This window comes from Sander lucioperca, chromosome 22, assembly GCF_008315115.2.
Source record: "Sander lucioperca isolate FBNREF2018 chromosome 22, SLUC_FBN_1.2, whole genome shotgun sequence".
NCBI classification, from domain to species: domain Eukaryota; kingdom Metazoa; phylum Chordata; class Actinopteri; order Perciformes; family Percidae; genus Sander; species Sander lucioperca.
The window spans coordinates 16,938,909-16,956,657 of record NC_050194.1 but is presented as its reverse complement, the minus strand read 5'-3'; the positions used below and the strand labels follow the sequence as shown (position 1 = coordinate 16,956,657).

Sequence of the window (17,749 nt, the reverse complement as noted above, 5' to 3'; positions counted from 1 at the left end):
CCACTCATTGTGTGAATGAATACAAATCAGGTAAGAAAACACCTTTGTGTTTCAGGTGGAAACCTGAAGCGAGCCTCTCCTGCAAGCCACACAAAAACACTCCTCCTTTGATACTGATCTTCTTAACCTTGTTTTTCAGCAACAAGCTGCTCTGTAAAACCACTGTGTCACAATAGGGGCAAAAGGGGGGAAAGAGGAAAGGAAAGTTTCAGCACAGTGATACATTTAATCTGGCTGAAAAGCTTCCATTGTGGGCTACAGTGCAGTTCTCATTAAAGCACGATGACATTTGCAGCAACGGAGGAGCGACCTCCATGAAAAAGAAAAGAGTATAATACAGATGAATAGAGGGTGACCGTGTAGTCACTCAAATGTACAAGGCATTACAATACAGCCATGCTAAGCAGGTGAGTTCTTTATTACACATTCATGGTGTCATTCACTCTCTTGGAAGAAATTCTCATCGCTCTGCATTGCAGAATGACCTGTGTTTTGTTTTTTTTTTGCGAAAAAGTCTTAAAGTTAAGGCCCAGGTCAGCGCCTGTGGTTGCTGTGTCACGGTACCATCTGTTGAAGACTAAAAAGGTGTTTTCAATAGATTTGGGAGCACAAAGGAACTCACTCTGGGCTAAAGGCCCATCACTGACCCTGACATTTTTCTTTTGCGCCGTGCCAACGTGTCAGAGGAAGGGGAGATTGTTTTCTGACACAAATGGTCTTTTTTTGGTAGTTGAAAATAAACTGTCATGGTTACTGTAATGTTAACACTGATCAAAGGCCGGCGGCTCGATCAAATATCCTGAGGGGTGGTGAACTTTAAAAGCCATGCCACAGCTTCTCTAATCACACACTGGCTCTGTGTAATTTACTTCTGGCCTCACTACCACTGCCAGTGCCATCACATTAAATAGCTCAGAACTGTAATACATAAACTGACTTCAGAACAAATTATATTCATGTACTACAAAAAAAACCCCTCTAACACTTTACTCTTATTTGAGCACTCAAGTTCATTTTGATTTGATGCATTTACAGTGAGAATATTTTTTTAAATGCTAAAATAAACCAAGAGACAAAAACATGCACCATGAAATAACACAATAATCTTTAAAACTCAACATCAGTACAAATCTGGGTGTCTCCCAGGAAGTTGTTAGGCCAACCACATCCTGTCGTATCTCGTCTTGTGAGCAGTTTAGTTCGAAAATGACAGCCTAAACAATCTTCACACCCATTAAATATATGGTATTTGCTGTGTTAAATAGCACTTCTGCAGCTTTTCCCTAGAGCTTTTTGTTTTATTTAGATAAAGTGTATTAATCTATGATGTTAGGCGCACCTCCGCTACAAAACACTGTGGGACACCCTGAAAACTAACCCACCAATGAATGACAAACATCTAATTAATAACTCAAAGAATCTGAAGTCTATATCTGTCTTTCAGTACACATTTATATGTAGCTTCACAACATCTGTCAAAAATCCACAATAATTTAAAAATTCATCTACATATAAAAACCTTTTTGTGAATGTCTGTGTTTGAAGTAAAAGTAATGCTGCAGGAATGCTGTTCATAAAAATCATACAGGCCATTTTTTCCACCAGGCTCCAAATGTTGTGACTCCAGTGGCTTGCGGGAGAAAAAAAAAGCCTCAGTCTAAGCCACGTGAAATTCCAGTTCCCATCAGTAGTCTCCGCCGACTACGAAACAGGAGAAGTTTAGTCTTTAGTGCTATGGTGCAGATCATGTATCAAGAATACCAGATCCAGTTTCCCAGGTGTCAGGGAGCCCTGTGAAGTGGGGTGACTATCACATTTCCAGGTCAAGATGATCAAAGCAGTGGCTACACTTCGTACAATTTCCACCCAGCCAAAACATTCAATAAAGCATTCAGAAAGGCATTTTCCTGGCAGACAATAATGCAGCGCGATGTTTGGCCATGTCAAGTGGTAATTTGAGGGAAGAGTTAGAAAGGCAGGGCATCCATTTTCAATGTTTACCCTAAAAAGAGGAATGACTTCCACTTTACTTACACAAAGAAAATGTCTAAATGCTACTCTGAAATGAAATTAGTGGTAATCTAACCATAGAGGCACAAACTACACAGCTGCAGCACGCTATCACACTTTCCCCTGCATTGTATCAGTGTTTTCCCTGGGGCTGCTCACATCTGAAAAGCTGGGTGTGATGGATGGCATGGTGTCACCAGGCTTAAAATAAAAGTGGACATCTGAAGGGTAAAAATGATCTATTTTGGGAAGGGCACTGTTATTTGCACCGGCAGCAGAGGTGGTCATGGAAAAGGAAAATCTTCTTTCTTTTTTTCAGGTCTATTTTAATTCTGCAGGGATAAGGGGGAGTGTTCAAAGTACTGTGTCATGAAGGTTTTGTTTGACACTTCCTAGTACTCAGAAATGATGGAGGGAATTTAAACCATCACCACTTTAGTGAAGAGTAATTATGGCCCCTGCAATCATACTAAATTTGATCAAATCCCCAGATCTTAGTCAGGTTTATTTATACAGCCAGAAATGACAAGTTCCTCACAGAGGGTTTTGCAATCTAAAGACCCTCCATCCTTAGAGCTGCTCTTATTAATATTTTATATGAAAAATTGATGAAATGACTGTATAATGTCAAAAAGGTCGCTCGTAGTGATGACACCACAGATGAGTATCACCTGACTCTCCAGTTCCTCAAGATTCAAGATTACATTTTTTTATTGTCATTAAGCAGAGTATAAGTACAGAGCTAATGAAATGCAGTTAGCATCTAACCAGAGTGCAATAATATAGTGATATATATATATATATATATATATATATATATATATATATACTGTATATACAGAAGGTGCAGGATTAAGTATTGCAGTGAATATCTTAAAATGTAGACAGTAGGGATTGCAAATGTGAGGTATGTAAAGTATGAACATCAACAAATGTACAGTTGGATGATATATGTATAGAACATAGTTAAACAGTGAGGTTTTGAGATAGAGCTAATATAAATAGTGCAAGTAACATGGTATAAGTACAGAATATTGTTAAATAGTATGACTGTACAGATATGAATATGAATAGTTAGTATCTGACGAGTAAATAACTGTCCAATAGAGTACTGAGTAGTGCAGTAGAGCTCAGCTTTGTGTAGCTTTTTAGCGTCTTTCATCTAAAACTTTACTGTTTTGATTTAGCCTCTCATCAGAGTTCTTTCCAGACAGAGGAGGCAGCTGTTTTCAGTAAACTCTGATAATCCCAATGTGCACTACCTGCCCAGCACCCAACAGCAGACAGACAAAGTTAGCAACTCGCTGGTGAACACTGTAAAGCATTTAGCAACTAAAGAGCCAGATATTCCCCTCGGGGGTTGATGAGGACAAAAACTAAAAAGGAAAGTGAATATTGGACTTCCTTTGCCAAGTGGCCAGAAACACAATTCCAAGTAAACACTACTGTTGTATATGTGTAAATAGGACATTTTCTTGTATGTTTGCCATAACCACTTCATAATGTTATAATATGGCAGTTTTGTGTAAACAGCTTCCAAGTTTAAAAAAAACAAAAAAACGTGAATGCAGGTTTAAAGCTGTGTTCAGAATGATATTAGTACCGCTTCAATAACTACAGCCTTCACTTCAATTGAAGTCAATAAAACTGACAAATTCATGTATGTGTTCCCCGTTTTGGTGCAGACTCATGGTTTGTAGTTAACCTTTGTTTAACTCTTGGCCTCTGTTGGTTAAAGCGTAACTCTCGCCAAAATGCAACCTAGGGTCTTTTTGTGAATGTACCCGAGTCAAACTTTCGTTTAAAAGCATAATTAGGACGGAAACGCCACTTTTAAAATTTAAAAGTTTTCGGTCAAATGGCCTTTTGAATGGGAGTGCTAGGGGCACTACTATGATCACATCAAAGTGTCGATCTCCGAATGCGAATGAACGGACTCCATAGGAGGAAATGTCATTCTTATATGAGGCTTGTGTTTCACTAACGACAAAACAACAAATTATCCGTGCATTTATATGGAACTAAGCTTTAGGAGCTTTCCATCTTTACTCTCCTCCCTGTTACGTTGCATTCGGAGATCGACTCTTTTTGACTGGCTAGATGGACGGTGACCGGAAAAACCAACAGCTACAGTGAGTTGTTAAAACCTGTTCTTTTTAGTAAACTCTGTGTACACAAACAATGTTCTCAATGCTCAAGTTCATGTGTAGAGCCCCTGATGATACTTCGAGCAAAGTTTCATGTGGCGAGCCTTCTTAGTGTTTTAAAAATAGTGATTTTGATGCTGTCATAGCTAGCCCCTAGCACTCCCATTCAAAAGGCCATTTGACCGAAAATGAGAATACGGTAAATCTTAAAAGTGGCGTTTCTGTCCTAATTATGTTTTTAAACGAAAGTTTGACTCGGGTATATTCACAAAAAGACCCTAGGTTGCATTTTGGCGAGAGTTACGCTTTAATAGAAACACATTACTCTAGCTATGTGCCTTCCCCTGGTTTAGTACAATGTCACACTACTAGACTACAAACCACTCTGATACACTGTTCACAGTCTGCGTCTCGCTGCTTAATAATTATCTATTACCCAAATTGGAGTTTATGACATCACATCCATTCAATGGAGGGAGGGCTTACGTGACCTTCAATTTAAGGAAAGGAAAAGTTTCTTTTACACAAAAACTTGAATCAGGATAGAATTGGGAGAAATCTCGAGAAGAGCAACAGAGGAGGGATCCTTGATCTAGAACGGACAAGCGTGAAATAGGTCGTGCTTGTAGAGAGCAATAGTGTTAAGAGTTACAAACAGGTGTTTGTTCTAGTGATAAATTCCTTGTTGTCAGGAAAGCCTTGTGAGCTAACCAGCAGTGTTTCAAAGCTTTTTAAAAGCCGCCCAGGCTATGCTATCCCTGTCATTACCATAGACAGCCCCCCATCATGCTCTCTGGTGCACAGGGTTCATTACACAGAATTAGATGTCACACAGATCAGAGCGCACGTGAGGCCACACACTGCTCTCCTCCTCAGTTATCTCTGTAAAGCACCATTGCGAGGTGGATCGATAGCTGAGGTTTGGAGCTTCATTAGCTCAGTATGACTCCATCTCCATCAAGACACCTCTGGCACGCTACGCCAGTGTTGCGAGATATACTGTATTTTACTCCTCGATCCTGAAGGTCCTGCTGTTTTACACACAAACACACAGGGACAAACAAGACCTTCACACATGATGAGGGGGTGGGGGAATCTGTGTCAGTCTCTGGCTCGATAAACAGGAGAAAAAAAGAGGACAAACAAACAGACGTAAGTGATAAATGGTGTCACAAAGTGCCTTGAGTGCTGGAAAAAAAATTACAAGGATGAAAAGAGCTCATTTAAGGCTTTTCTTTTCAAAAAGGAAAATGAGTGGGTAAAAAGCTACAAAGCAACAGAGATTTTCACAATGCTCATGATGTTTTGTTTGCATTGAAAGGGCCAGTTGCTTTCATTTAGAAACAAGTTCAATTAAACCAACAGAGGAGATAAATGTGCAACAACCTCGCGACATGATTCAGCATTCCCTGCACTTTTAGGATGTTTGATCTGACTGCAAGGCAATTCAACCGCGCTGATAGCATCTGGCTCTTCTTCTTCTCTCTTCCATTAAGAATCATGTTCTGGTGAAGCTTATCAGACATCTAGGAATTCATCCACTTCTGGTGAGGGAGCTGGAGGGAAGCCAGCTGTACTGGAAACAGAAGGGAGGGCAGTGCTTTTAAAGGCCGCTTAGAGATGAGGAAAGGGGGCTACCATGTCAGCCGGGCTCTCTAGGGCAACATAAATGTGCCACAAATGCTGGATTTAACAACTGGGTGGAGACATCACTTACTAACTGCTGCAGTATTTATTTCTAAAACATTTTCTCTGGTTTAAATATTACCAGATTTTAAAGCTAGCGGATATTTTTCCCCGATGTCACAAAGGTCTCTTGTGGTGTACGTGAAATATAGATATGCTGCTACAAGGTCTTGGCGATAACCAAACATACCTGGCCAAGGTCGACTTAATGAGCATGGATAAAACTAGACATTAGAGCCGACCACAAAGCACTTGAGGGGAGCGTGTGTCACACTACCAGCCTGCAATTTGTACAACCATCAGAGACCTTAATTGCATTAACCTCAGACGCCTCCACTTTGTAAAGCAATGGAGGAAACTACTTGCATTGGAAAAAAAAAAAGCTTTTTAACCCTAACTTGAGGTTAAGGTTTTGTTGGCATTACAACATTGGATGAATTGGTTTGATTTAAGTTGTATCTCTCTAAAAGTAATTCGAGATCAGCTTCAGGGTCTTCTCAAATGGCTGCCTTTTGCTCTCCTGTTAAGGTCTACAGTTTAAAAAATGTGTTGGCTGGGGGAAGAGGCCAGCCTGAGCGGGATGCCAAGGAATGTACTTAAGATCTAAAACAGACAAGATTTAAAGCCAAGAGCATTTAAATGCCAATACTAATCCACAAAATAATTCACCGCATAGCACAAACTTACAGATACCATATGTTACCTCTGTGAGAAGATGAAACGGAAAAAAAGCACTGCCAGTAGAGATGCTTTCTTCTCCTAAAAGTGTATTATCTTGGTAATGAAAAAGAAAACCATGCTTCTCCCTCTCTCTTCATGTTCTAAAGCCAGTCTATATTTCTACTCTCTCTGGTTCCTACTGTTGTTCTTGCCTCTATCATTGGGAGATTAGCCAAGAACAAACTGTTTGGTTTGCAGGGAGTTAAAATTTGCTAATGCACACACTCTCAAGTGTCCTTGTCTGCCACACCGCACTTAATTAGCATTTTAGTGCGAGCAGTTCTCTCTCCTTCAGTACCTCTGAAGGGGAAACATCACTCCGACTCACACAAAAAAAACACACACATACACTTATGGAGTCAAGTTGTGCTCCTGTAGTTTCTTACACGATTTGAGAAAAGGATGGGGAAAGGAAAGGGGAGTTTGTGGGGGTCGATGGAAAAAATGGGATAAGAGTCTACAATATGAAAACAGATGTTGGGCTGCAGAGTTGTTTCTTCTGAACCGGATTGAAAGGACGTATTAATATATGGGTCAGATGTATAAAGCAGAGGTTCAGTGTTGGAGTGTCGACACTGCAGAGGGGTTTCTAGTTTCAGTGATTTGGAGGTTGTGCACAGACAGAAACCAAATCTCCGCAGACATTCCTGCTGCTGGGAAGTGAACATTTCCAAATGTGCCACTCTGTGGATGTAAATGAATTAGTGCCCTTAACTTGAACACTAAAATGAGGAACCGAGGAGACAATCTTTCACTGTTCACAAATGCGCCGGTGAAAGCTAGCGCACCAGGTTGGAAAATTACAGGTAATTGCTGAAGCCATTGAATCCAGTTTGGTTTTGGTTGAAAGTCTAAAATAACAAAGCTCTGATTGCTGTTAAGACAAGGGCAGGGAGCTTGGAGGCCCTGTTGCTAAGAGTTAATTTGATACATATTTCTCCCCCTTGAAATGTCTGAGGTACTGGCAAGAGACGGCAAAAAAAAAAAAAGAGTGAGAGGGAGGGTGAGACCCCCGCTCTCCCTGCAAATACTATCCATCTGCCATATTACATTTAACCAGCATGAGAAGCTAAGGGAGCGCCCTTGCACAATATTGTGTGAAGGCTGTCAAATTCAATGCAGGAGCTCGATGCCCACTGCTCAGAGCCGAGGACACAGGGCCGCTTAAATTCAGTCCAATAATAACTTCTGACTGCGTGCGCTTAGCACCAGCTAAATATGAGAACATGTGGCAGAAAAAGAACTTTTAATTATTCATGCCTTTTTAAAATCACCTAATTGAAACTCTTACATGAAGGCCACTGGAAGAAAACACAAACATATATCAACAGGTTTTTGCCTTATTGCCAAATTAGGATTTCGCAATGAGTGGAGAGAGTAAAAAGTTGCAGCAGATTTTAAGAGTGCAAACCAAACAGACTTGTTGCCAAAAATGCATGAATACTTTCAGGAGTCTTTAAAGTGCTGTTTTAGGTTGTTTCTATTGTGAGATCTTTTGTACGATTTCTTATTAGCATTTATGATTTCACACTTTAAGTTTAGAGTAGGGCTGAACAATTAATTGCATTTGCAATAATATCGCGATATGTTAAGACGCGATTTCCTAATCGCAAAGGCTGCGATTTGGTCACGTGACTCGCAAGAGCAAATCAGTCTGCACCCGCAGAGAAAGCATCAACTTAGCATGCTAACGCTACGCCATACCTTGAGCAGATTTCTGTCATTCAAACAACTCTGAGTTGTAGTTTAAAACTTTTACAGACATTTTAATAAAATGAAGGGTTTTATTCGGGCTCGAGTCCATACATGCAGTTAATGGATACAGGCACGCAGAACTGAAGGCTCGGTTAGCAACGATTAGCTCTGATTAGCGGTTAGCTCCAGTTAGCTAGCTCCGTTATAAAGATATGGAGTGGAGGAGACTGCCACGGGGAGGGGTAACAACCAGACTCTGATAAATGACATTCGGGGAGCTTTCACAGCAGCGTGGCTGCGTTGTTTCAATGGTTTTATTAGTACAGTTAATCCCACGGCAAGACCAGCAGCAGCATGCTATTACTAACGTAACAATAGCCTCTCTGTCTCTGAGTGTGAGTGCAATGTTGACGCTGTCATGCACGCGGCACGCAACTTCATGAGGGGAGGGAGGGGCTGGAGGCAGCTCCTCTGTGTGCGCTGTAAAAAAAAATATATATATTTAACTGTCTAGTAAAGTTCAAAGACAGTGTTTAAAAAGTGCAATCCACATGTTTACATATGTTTATTACAGTAAATGATAATTAAATGTAAATACTACTAAGCGTGGTAAAGCCACATATTTGTTTTTATATTTCTGCAATCTGCACTTTAGTTTGTGTGATTTGTTTCTGACTTTCATATGAATGTTTACACCAGGCTTGGTCAGTGCTCAGTATACTACTGTGACTGAAGTAGTTAAATAAAAGATGTCATTCATATAAATTCATGCATCACCTAATTTCATCATCACGTACAGGCCTGGCCTCCAGGAAAGAACAGTTTGTTTAATCGATCTAATATTGTATTGTTCATACTATACAATGATTTATTGCTTGTCTTTGTTGAATAATACAGAAGACAAAGAGCTTAAAAAATAATCACATATTGAATCGCAATCGCAATATTTTTGAAAAAAATCGCAATTAGATTATTCTCAAAAATCATTAAGCCCTAGTTGAGAGGGGGCACTCCAGGGATTAAGTATTACACTTCCAAACTCCCAACATGAACTTTTCAGTTAGTCTTCAAACCCAAGCTGAGAAAATATCCCCTGGTGACATCATCAAGGTTTCTTTTGTCAGCCTCTGATGGTTAGCTTCTCCAGAGCCACAGCAGACATTATACTTTCACAGACTGAGTAGTATTCCTCCACACTAATAAAGTGACCTTTATGAGTAAAATCAACCTTTTAATTCTGATCTCATAATATATTGTGTCATATGATTTATGTTGGATGAGAACACTCTTGAAAAATATATTTTTAATCTTATTGAGGCTTTCCTGGTTAAATAATAATAATATAATAAAAATACAATTTACCATCCATGTCACATTCTGTTTACAATCATATAAAAAAAGCTTAAAGCAGGACTTTTTTACACTGAAGAAACTGAAAACCTTTTTTTACCTTGACAAATGACTTGAAAATAATTGAGTTTCTGTCAATTAATCCATCACTTGTTTTAGAGCACAATCAACACATTTCCTCTTCATCTTTGTACCTTACTACATTACAACATCACACTGAGCTCACACTAAAGTTTGGACCTCAGTGACACAACATGGTGCTAACACTCACTACTGGTCTTGCAACAGCACTAAAATCAAGCTCAGAAAAATCAATTGCCAGGAGGCAAGAAGTGTGAACTTACATACCCTAAGCCCAATTTCCTTGAAAGTGGAGGTCTTAAATCAAATCAAGTCAAGCCAATGCACCGTGGAATTATGCACAAAATGACACAGCTGTATAAAATGACAACTGGTAAGAAATACCGTCAAGGCTAGGAAACTTTAGAGCTTGTTTATTCACTCCACATGTTTTTATCTTCCTGGTGCTGTGATGATGCTTCGAGTCAACTCCGATTGATTTTGTTTTTATTCAGGCCAAGAGGAAGAAATATTGAGTGCATACAGATGATGTAAACATACAAAGAGGTAGATCAGAAGCAGTGTGCTCAACAGAAGGTTTACTAGTCTCGTCAATGCAATAAGTTGTGTAAAGAGTCTCTTGTTGCTGTGGTCAGTCTCTGCTGAAACTTGAAATTACCTTAAAAATTCCCTGCTGAGTGAAGAATACTTCCCTACATGTGCACGGCTAATCACAGCTGATGGAAATACCTCAGCAGGACTTCAAAATCTTAGTAATCAAAAGAAAAAAAACGGCAAAGACTAAAAGACACAGAAGGAGCTTCCAACTTTTTAAAGTGAATTCATGATAATACCATTAAAAGTTGGCCACCGTTCCTGTACTTAAGTTCTGTCTGTGAGTTATTGTGAAAGTTATTGCTCACCACTGGGCTAAACCGACAATGTCCTGCCTTGAAGCACAAGTAGCATTAGCAGTGTAGTGTACTAAGAGCTTCTCCCACTTGTGATTAGCATCTCAGGCTGAGATAAATAATCACAGCCAGAAAATGAGTCTTTCTTAAGCATCAGACAAAACATAAAAATCACAAAATTCAGATGCTGCTGGTAGGCGTCAGGGTTGTCTGCCAAAGCACAAGCACAAGTTACAGGGTGAAGAAACATGTTAGATGTTAAATTAAAATTGATCAGAGGCATTAGCATGCAGCTTGCCTTTGATAATTCTGACGTATTAGCCACAACATGGTTAATATTGCCCCTCTGTTGGACAATTTAACCAAAATGCCGACTAATTTAAGCATAAAAAGGTAGGCACCCTACCACCAGGCTGATTCAGATATACAGGATACGTTTCTATGGTAACAATCAGTGACACTGAAACCAACTGAAAAAAAAAAAGATTACGTGGCTCATAATGTGCGTTTTGCTTTTGTCCTGATTTTCTTTTTTTCGGTTTGTACGCCTTTTTTGTACGCTCCTGTCAACTGCAGCATAAATACTATTAACTTCCGTCACAATTTTGTTTCTAGATCAGGTTCTGTTTGTCAGGTATTGTTACACTTGTTACAAGTTATTCACAGTCAAGTGTCCTTGTAACTGCTGACGTTTTTGTTTGTTTTCTGTTGGAATGAGTAGTGCTAAAGTCTTAAGTTTCCAAGTTTCCATCCATATTTAGCGTACATTTTAACAGGATTTTCAGAAAATCAGCAAAACAAAATTTTAATCAATGCACATTTCCTTAAGATGCCTCGTCTGTTTTCACTGCCCTCTCTTGCATTTTGCTTTTACCGATACACCAACTTTTCTACCTCAGCAAAACAAATAAATGTTCTTGTGATATTACGACCATTCAAGGCTTTTTATGCACAAATTGAAAATGCTCATAAAAAGGTGGATGGAAACTCCAAAATCTGTTCCTCCTTCACTCATTCAGTGTTCTCTGCATACAGTAATAAACACTTAAAACTTTACTCTATAGTGGGCAATAAATTGTGATTTCAGACACTTCACACCATCACTGATGGGTGTAGTACTACGTAACAGTAATAGTGCTCTAGGTAGAAAAGAGGCAGTGAAGTCTTAATTAACCCAGAATGCATAGACGATAAGTCTTACTTAAAATGTAACAACGAGAAAGCTTTGTGCAAGTGTTGGTCTTAAACATCTGACTATTTCTCAGATCTGAAGTCTTTCTTCATGAAACCAGACTCAAATTAACATCTAATTCAGAGTCCAGGTAAATAATTCAGCACTAAAACAAAAGCTTAAAGTGGTCATAACTGTTTGTGATCACAATATTACCAATAAAGCAAAATGTTCCAATCTCTGTGTGGATTACAAACCTCTTTAGCCAAAACCATAGAGACAACCAGTCACTCTCCCGCCTGATTCATTATGACGAGAGCCTCTCAGACGGACAGGAGAGCGATCCTCAGCTTCTACAGCCACATCCATTTTTCTAAAATTTCAAAGTGCTTGAGAGTTGTAAGTGGGGCGGCCTAAATGAAACAACTAGGATGTGGAGTGCTACATAGGAAATGTGTGAATCGTCCCTTAATAATATAGTATATTGATAGTGCAGTGCAATACGTGCCAGGGATTGGTGACTGAAGAATTTTCCTCTTCAAAGACAAAGAAACATTAACAAAAACTTGGTATCCAACATGTCAGTCTGGTTGAAGAGTATCCATTACTTAATATACACCCACACTTAGAGCTTAGCCGCAACATGAAAAATTACCACTTAAGGGAAAAATAAACGTATAAAGCTGGTCTGTGGAGCAGGAGGTGGAAGGTTGCCTTCTAATTGCTGGAGGGGAGAGAAACCATGTTAGAGTAAACAAAGTCTGATCGATGGTGGGGATTATATCAGAAAGAGCCTTTGGCCTTTGGCCAAGTCGAGCAAACACACTGGTCTCTGTCTCTGCTACAGATGGAAAAAAATAGCCAAGGCAAAAAGCTGGTGAGTTAAAAGCATTATATTTCACAAGGGGGGGGGGGGCAGATAAAGCGTAGTACAATGCCAGATATGACATGTAGCCAACTATATCACGTCTTGGCTGTTTGTATCAGACAGAAATGCCAGTAGATAAGAGGGCAGTGTTGTGAGTTTGACGGAAGGCTGTTCCGGCTGGGGGCTTAGCTTTGGGTCAGACTATACTCCCACAGCGCAGCAGTGCTGTGTGTGAAACCCCTCCATCACCACACGCACAAGTTCAACGCGCTGTTAGCTGGTCACAGCCGGGAAGAAATGTATTCTGTATACTCCCTAGCTTCCATGTGGCAATTGCAATTCACATAAGCCACTTAAAGAAATCTGCAGAGGGAGAGAAAAAGGTATAAAACTGAGAGGGGCTTACGAGTTATTGGAGCCTTTTAAACACCGAGGCTGGTCATCAGGCAGGGGTTTCCTTTTTTCCCCCAGTCTTGTAAATGAGTTCACTCCATTGCCTTTAAAACCCTTGTAAAAAGGTATTAAAACTGAAAATAACATAATTCATTACCTCTGTCTGAAACATGTTCAACTCAAAGATGTAATACAACCAAAAGTGCTTTGGTCTCGGTTGCAAGGATAAAAAAAAAAAAAAAGCAAGGTATGTGTAAAACGTAAGCTATTCTGTCTGGGATGTCATTCACCACAAAAGGAATTCTAATGACTTTTGAATCCATTTAGTGACTCACTTTAATATGTGATTTATATTAATGTTAGCCCGTGTATTGCTTTCTCCACATCCAACAGGACTGTGTTCTGCTAAATTTCTCCATAATATTCATGTTGATAAGCAGGTGACAACTTGGAGAAAAGGACTGATTATATTTGCTAATCCCCAAAGAAATTAGGCGAGATTGATGAAAGCGTGCATATACTCCACACAAAGCCTTGGGAGTCTCTAAAAGCTGTTACCATGGTGGTATCCCATTAGAATAACAAACATTTCCCCTGGATGTTTAACATCGCTTCCCAGTGAGCACAGCCCTCCCTAAACCACCCCTCTCTCCCGCTCGCTCAAGCACCTGCCTTCACATTTTCCACTTCTAAAATTCCACCAGCCGCTTGGAAAAAAAAAGACGAAAAAAAAGAGAGGGGTGAAATATGAAATGCAGTTACGAGAAAACTTGAGTGCCAAAAAAAGGACTTTTCTTCAAACCCGTAATAACTTTCCATGGGAATAGGGAGAAACTTAAAAAGAATAACACTTCCCCTTGATTTTCTACTCCTACCACTTTTTTAAGCAGGCAGTGAATTTCCTGGAGTGATAAGGGCTTAGCCAATGTAATCCTCAGAGGACCCTTTTCTGGCATGCCAGGAATCAAGAAACCTTTCCCTCTCGGAAAAAAAAAAAAAAAAAAAAAAAAAAGAGTAGAAAAAGACAGAGAGGGAGGCAACAGTAGGTTGGGGAACAAGGAGGAGAGGCAGCCAGCATGCCATCTCCCACACATGCTGGTGAATGCAAATTAGCATGTGTGGAAAGAGCAGCCGGACTCGCCTCAGCTGGAGATCAACAGAGGAATATTGATATGACAATGCAAGGGGCTTCCCTGACTCAGACAGCACGGGCCACCGAGGATGCTCTAATTGGCCTCACGCAAGGAGGGGGCACCCATAAATGTTTCACGCAGATTGATTCATTATCAGTTTGCTCGACAGGCTGGGTGGGCCTCGTAAAAGTGTACCATCTTGAACTAGCGGCATGTAAGTCACTGTCACCGCGGCAGGACAGAATATATCATCCCAACCTTTCACTTCAGATATTGAAATGAGAGCCAGAAACATGACTTGCCACACTGCAGGACTACTACTCTTGCATTTCAAAACGCGGGAGTAGAAGGATAGTGCAATGATAGGTGACAGAGCAAGGAAAAACATCAATAATTTACGAAGGTCTCTTCTGTCAGGATATGCCAAGCTATGATGTGCTGTCTTTTTTTATTACACCAGATGTCAAAGCTGGATGGAAAGTTTGAGGTATAATATTGTCTTGATTAAGAAGCAACTCTATGTTCAAAATAAAAAGCATTCTTTCTGTAATGTCATGCAAAACAGATCTAAAAAGTTGAACTAATAAATCCATATACTGACATCTGATTTAAATTAATGGCCAATTAAAGGCTTCTGTATCATTATAAAAGCTTACACTTAATATCTACTGTAACAGATTGCTACACGAGAAGTCATAAAATGTTACAGCCAAACTCTCTTCCGTCTCCTAATGTGGTTAAACTGACATTTTTGAACAGTAATAAATGTGCACAACTTATTCAAAAGCCCACAAAAACCTGTCCGTTAAAAAACAACTGCATGCTTCACAGACACGCAAAGCTGCTGAGGATCACTGGCAGCCATTTAAGAGCCGTGAGAAAGGCAGTTGAGCATCTCAGCTTCTCGCTGGGTGGTTGGTTACATGTGGTTGACACATTTGCATCTTCAAAGATGCACACAGACAAACTCAATATGTGTGAGAATGTCTGGGCGGCATGCGGAAAACCCCAGTCCTTCCTCTGAAGAGGTTTCCTCCCCCTCTCAAAGACTATACCACATTTTGAGGTCCTTTATCTGTCAAGCAGTTGCTTCAACAGCGAGTTGTAAACAAGCTGCTTGGACTGGATGCACAGAAAACAGTTGCTGTATACCGTGCAGCACTGTCTGCTCTGCGCCAAACCGAAAAAGGCGCTGCAGGAAACTACAAATCAGGAGCCATTACACAGCAACAAATATGACAGGAACAGTGCTGCACATTATTTGAGCTCCAAGACTCATTCACTCAGTGTCTCTTCCAACGAGCGTGAACAATGCAAGCAGAGTGCGCATTGTGCTACAGAGCAGGAGACTGTTCCTCTGAATTGGGGGTAAATTACAAAAGAGGCCTGTGCAAATTAGACGTGATGGCTTCATAATACATCTGAAGTGTCAGCTTCTCCAGAAACCTATCCCCAGGCTACACTCACGGATCGACGCTTTGAACTTCCAATTATTCCTGCCAAACCGCTGCAATCACCACGCTGTAAAACAATCGTTCTAGCATTACAAAACACACACAATCAATGTTGAGTCAGTTGTTGGCAACGACAGGGTTACCAACTTAAAACTATGGTTTTCATAGCATGATGTATTTAATCTATATCTGCAAGGAACACAGATATCCCATTTGGCATTTAAGTGTCAACTTCTGAATGAGGTCCTGGGCAGTGGTGGTCAAGTACTGTACTTAAAGGAGAATTCCGGCCAATTTTTACATTAATCTTGATCGCTATAGCTATGCGAGTACTTTCGATAGAAAAAACCCCGACCTGGATCGGTCCTAGCAAACTGGAGTTGCTGCAGCTACGTGTACAAGCGTCTACTGAGCTAAAACGGCAGTTGTCGGGGAAAGTTTTAGAGTGCCTTTGTGCCTCTTAACAGACACAAAATGCAATTAATATGTCTGTGCCACATGAACAGGGCCCTTACGTGACAACAAGATGTGTTTTCAACTCAGACATTGTTTAAATTCACCTACCCTGTCTTGATCCTGCTGGTGGCAGTGTTGCCAGATCTTGCGAGACAAATAAGCAACCAGGCCTGTGAAAACAAGCCCAAAACAAGCGACTTTTTCTACGGAGCCCCCCTAGGTTCCGGGAAGAGAAAAATAAATAAACTGTGTGCACGGTTTTACAATCCGTGGGGACGGATTTAAACTGTGGGTACAGATTGGCAATTTACATCCATGTGGACAGATCGGTAAACTTTGCGCAGTTTTGCAAAACTGTACACACGGTAGGCCCTAGTTTATTTACATCTGAGCTTCAGGACAATGATCAAGAGTTAGTTAAACCACCTTTTAACATTATTTAACATTAGAAAACTGATGGGATATTAAATATAGACTGATGTACCAAGTACATTATATACACAGTAAACCTCTGATAGCCTAATTAAAATTTGCACACACAAATAAATATCCTGAATTCACAAATTCGTTATTTATTATTGCAGGGACTGCAGACGATCCCATTTTTAAATAACTAACCCAGAAACAGAAGAAATTATTAACAATCTTAGTGTGTAGCAATAAAGTGGCTCCTGCTCTGATAAACAAATGAGTGAGTTAGAAAAGACTTAAATAAACTAAACTGGTTTAAAAACAATTCCAGTCAAACCCATGTAAACAAGTGAGGATGAGGCATGGTCTGAAACATTTTTCTTAAGACTCTTAACACTTTAGCCTCATATATATGAAGAATAACACCACCATTGTCTTTCTCATCACTCACTGACGTTTTCTTAAACAGAAAAAACTGATTGCCCTGCTCTGCCTCTGATTGGCTAGTACTCATTGCCATCTGGGTCAGAGCCAATTAGAAGCAGGATGTGGGTGGGAAAAAACTTTGCTTTGCTGTTTGCTGGGGAGGGACAGAAGGAACAGGTAAGGCAAACTCCTACATTTAGAAAATATCTGCTTGACAACTTATTATGGAGCTAGGAACAAGCCCAAATAAGCAACTACACTTTAGAAACAAGCCCAAAAAAAACGCGACCTGCGACTACTGCGACTAAAGACTAAGCGACTTTACAGAAAAACAAGCCCAAAGTCGCTTATAATAAGCGGACTTGGCAACACTGGCTGGTGGGTAGCTTGTCCTGTTACCTGCTAGCTGTTAGCTGCTATCTGCCGTCCGTGATAAATGTGTTCAGCCAGGCTTTTGTAAAAAATCATCACGCAGCAGTTCCGTGTGTATTTGTAGCTCATCTATTTTTTTTTTTTTTTTTTTTAAAGATAATTTTTTGGGGCTTTTCCCTTTATTCAACAGTGACAGTGGATAGACAGGAAAGGGGGAGAGAAAGAGAGGGGATGACACGCAGCAAAGGGCCGCAGGTCGGATTCGAACCCGGGCCGCTGCAAAGGACGCAGCCGACATGGGGCGCACGCTCTTACTGGGTGAGCTAGAGGCCGCCCCGTAGCTCATCTATTTTGTGTGTGATTGATCTGGTGTTGGTGAGTAGGAGGCTTGTCAGTGTCGATCTGTGTGGTAGTTCCCTTAGCCAGGCAAGCAGCCTTCGTCCCGCATTCCTCACCTCCCGCAGCGGACAAAAATCCCCCGAGCGC

The 17,749-nt window shown here is 40.4% G+C and overlaps 1 protein-coding gene and 1 long non-coding RNA gene across 3 annotated transcripts in view; one reads left to right on the top strand and one right to left on the bottom strand.

Annotated features, from left to right (window-relative positions):
• adkb (adenosine kinase b) overlaps nt 1-17,749 on the bottom strand; it is a 114,856-nt gene that overhangs the window by 30,753 nt on the left and 66,354 nt on the right. The gene's annotated exons all lie outside the window — the stretch shown is intronic.
• The window catches only part of LOC118494251, a 60,237-nt gene that overhangs the window by 34,354 nt on the left and 8,134 nt on the right, over nt 1-17,749 (top strand). The gene's annotated exons all lie outside the window — the stretch shown is intronic.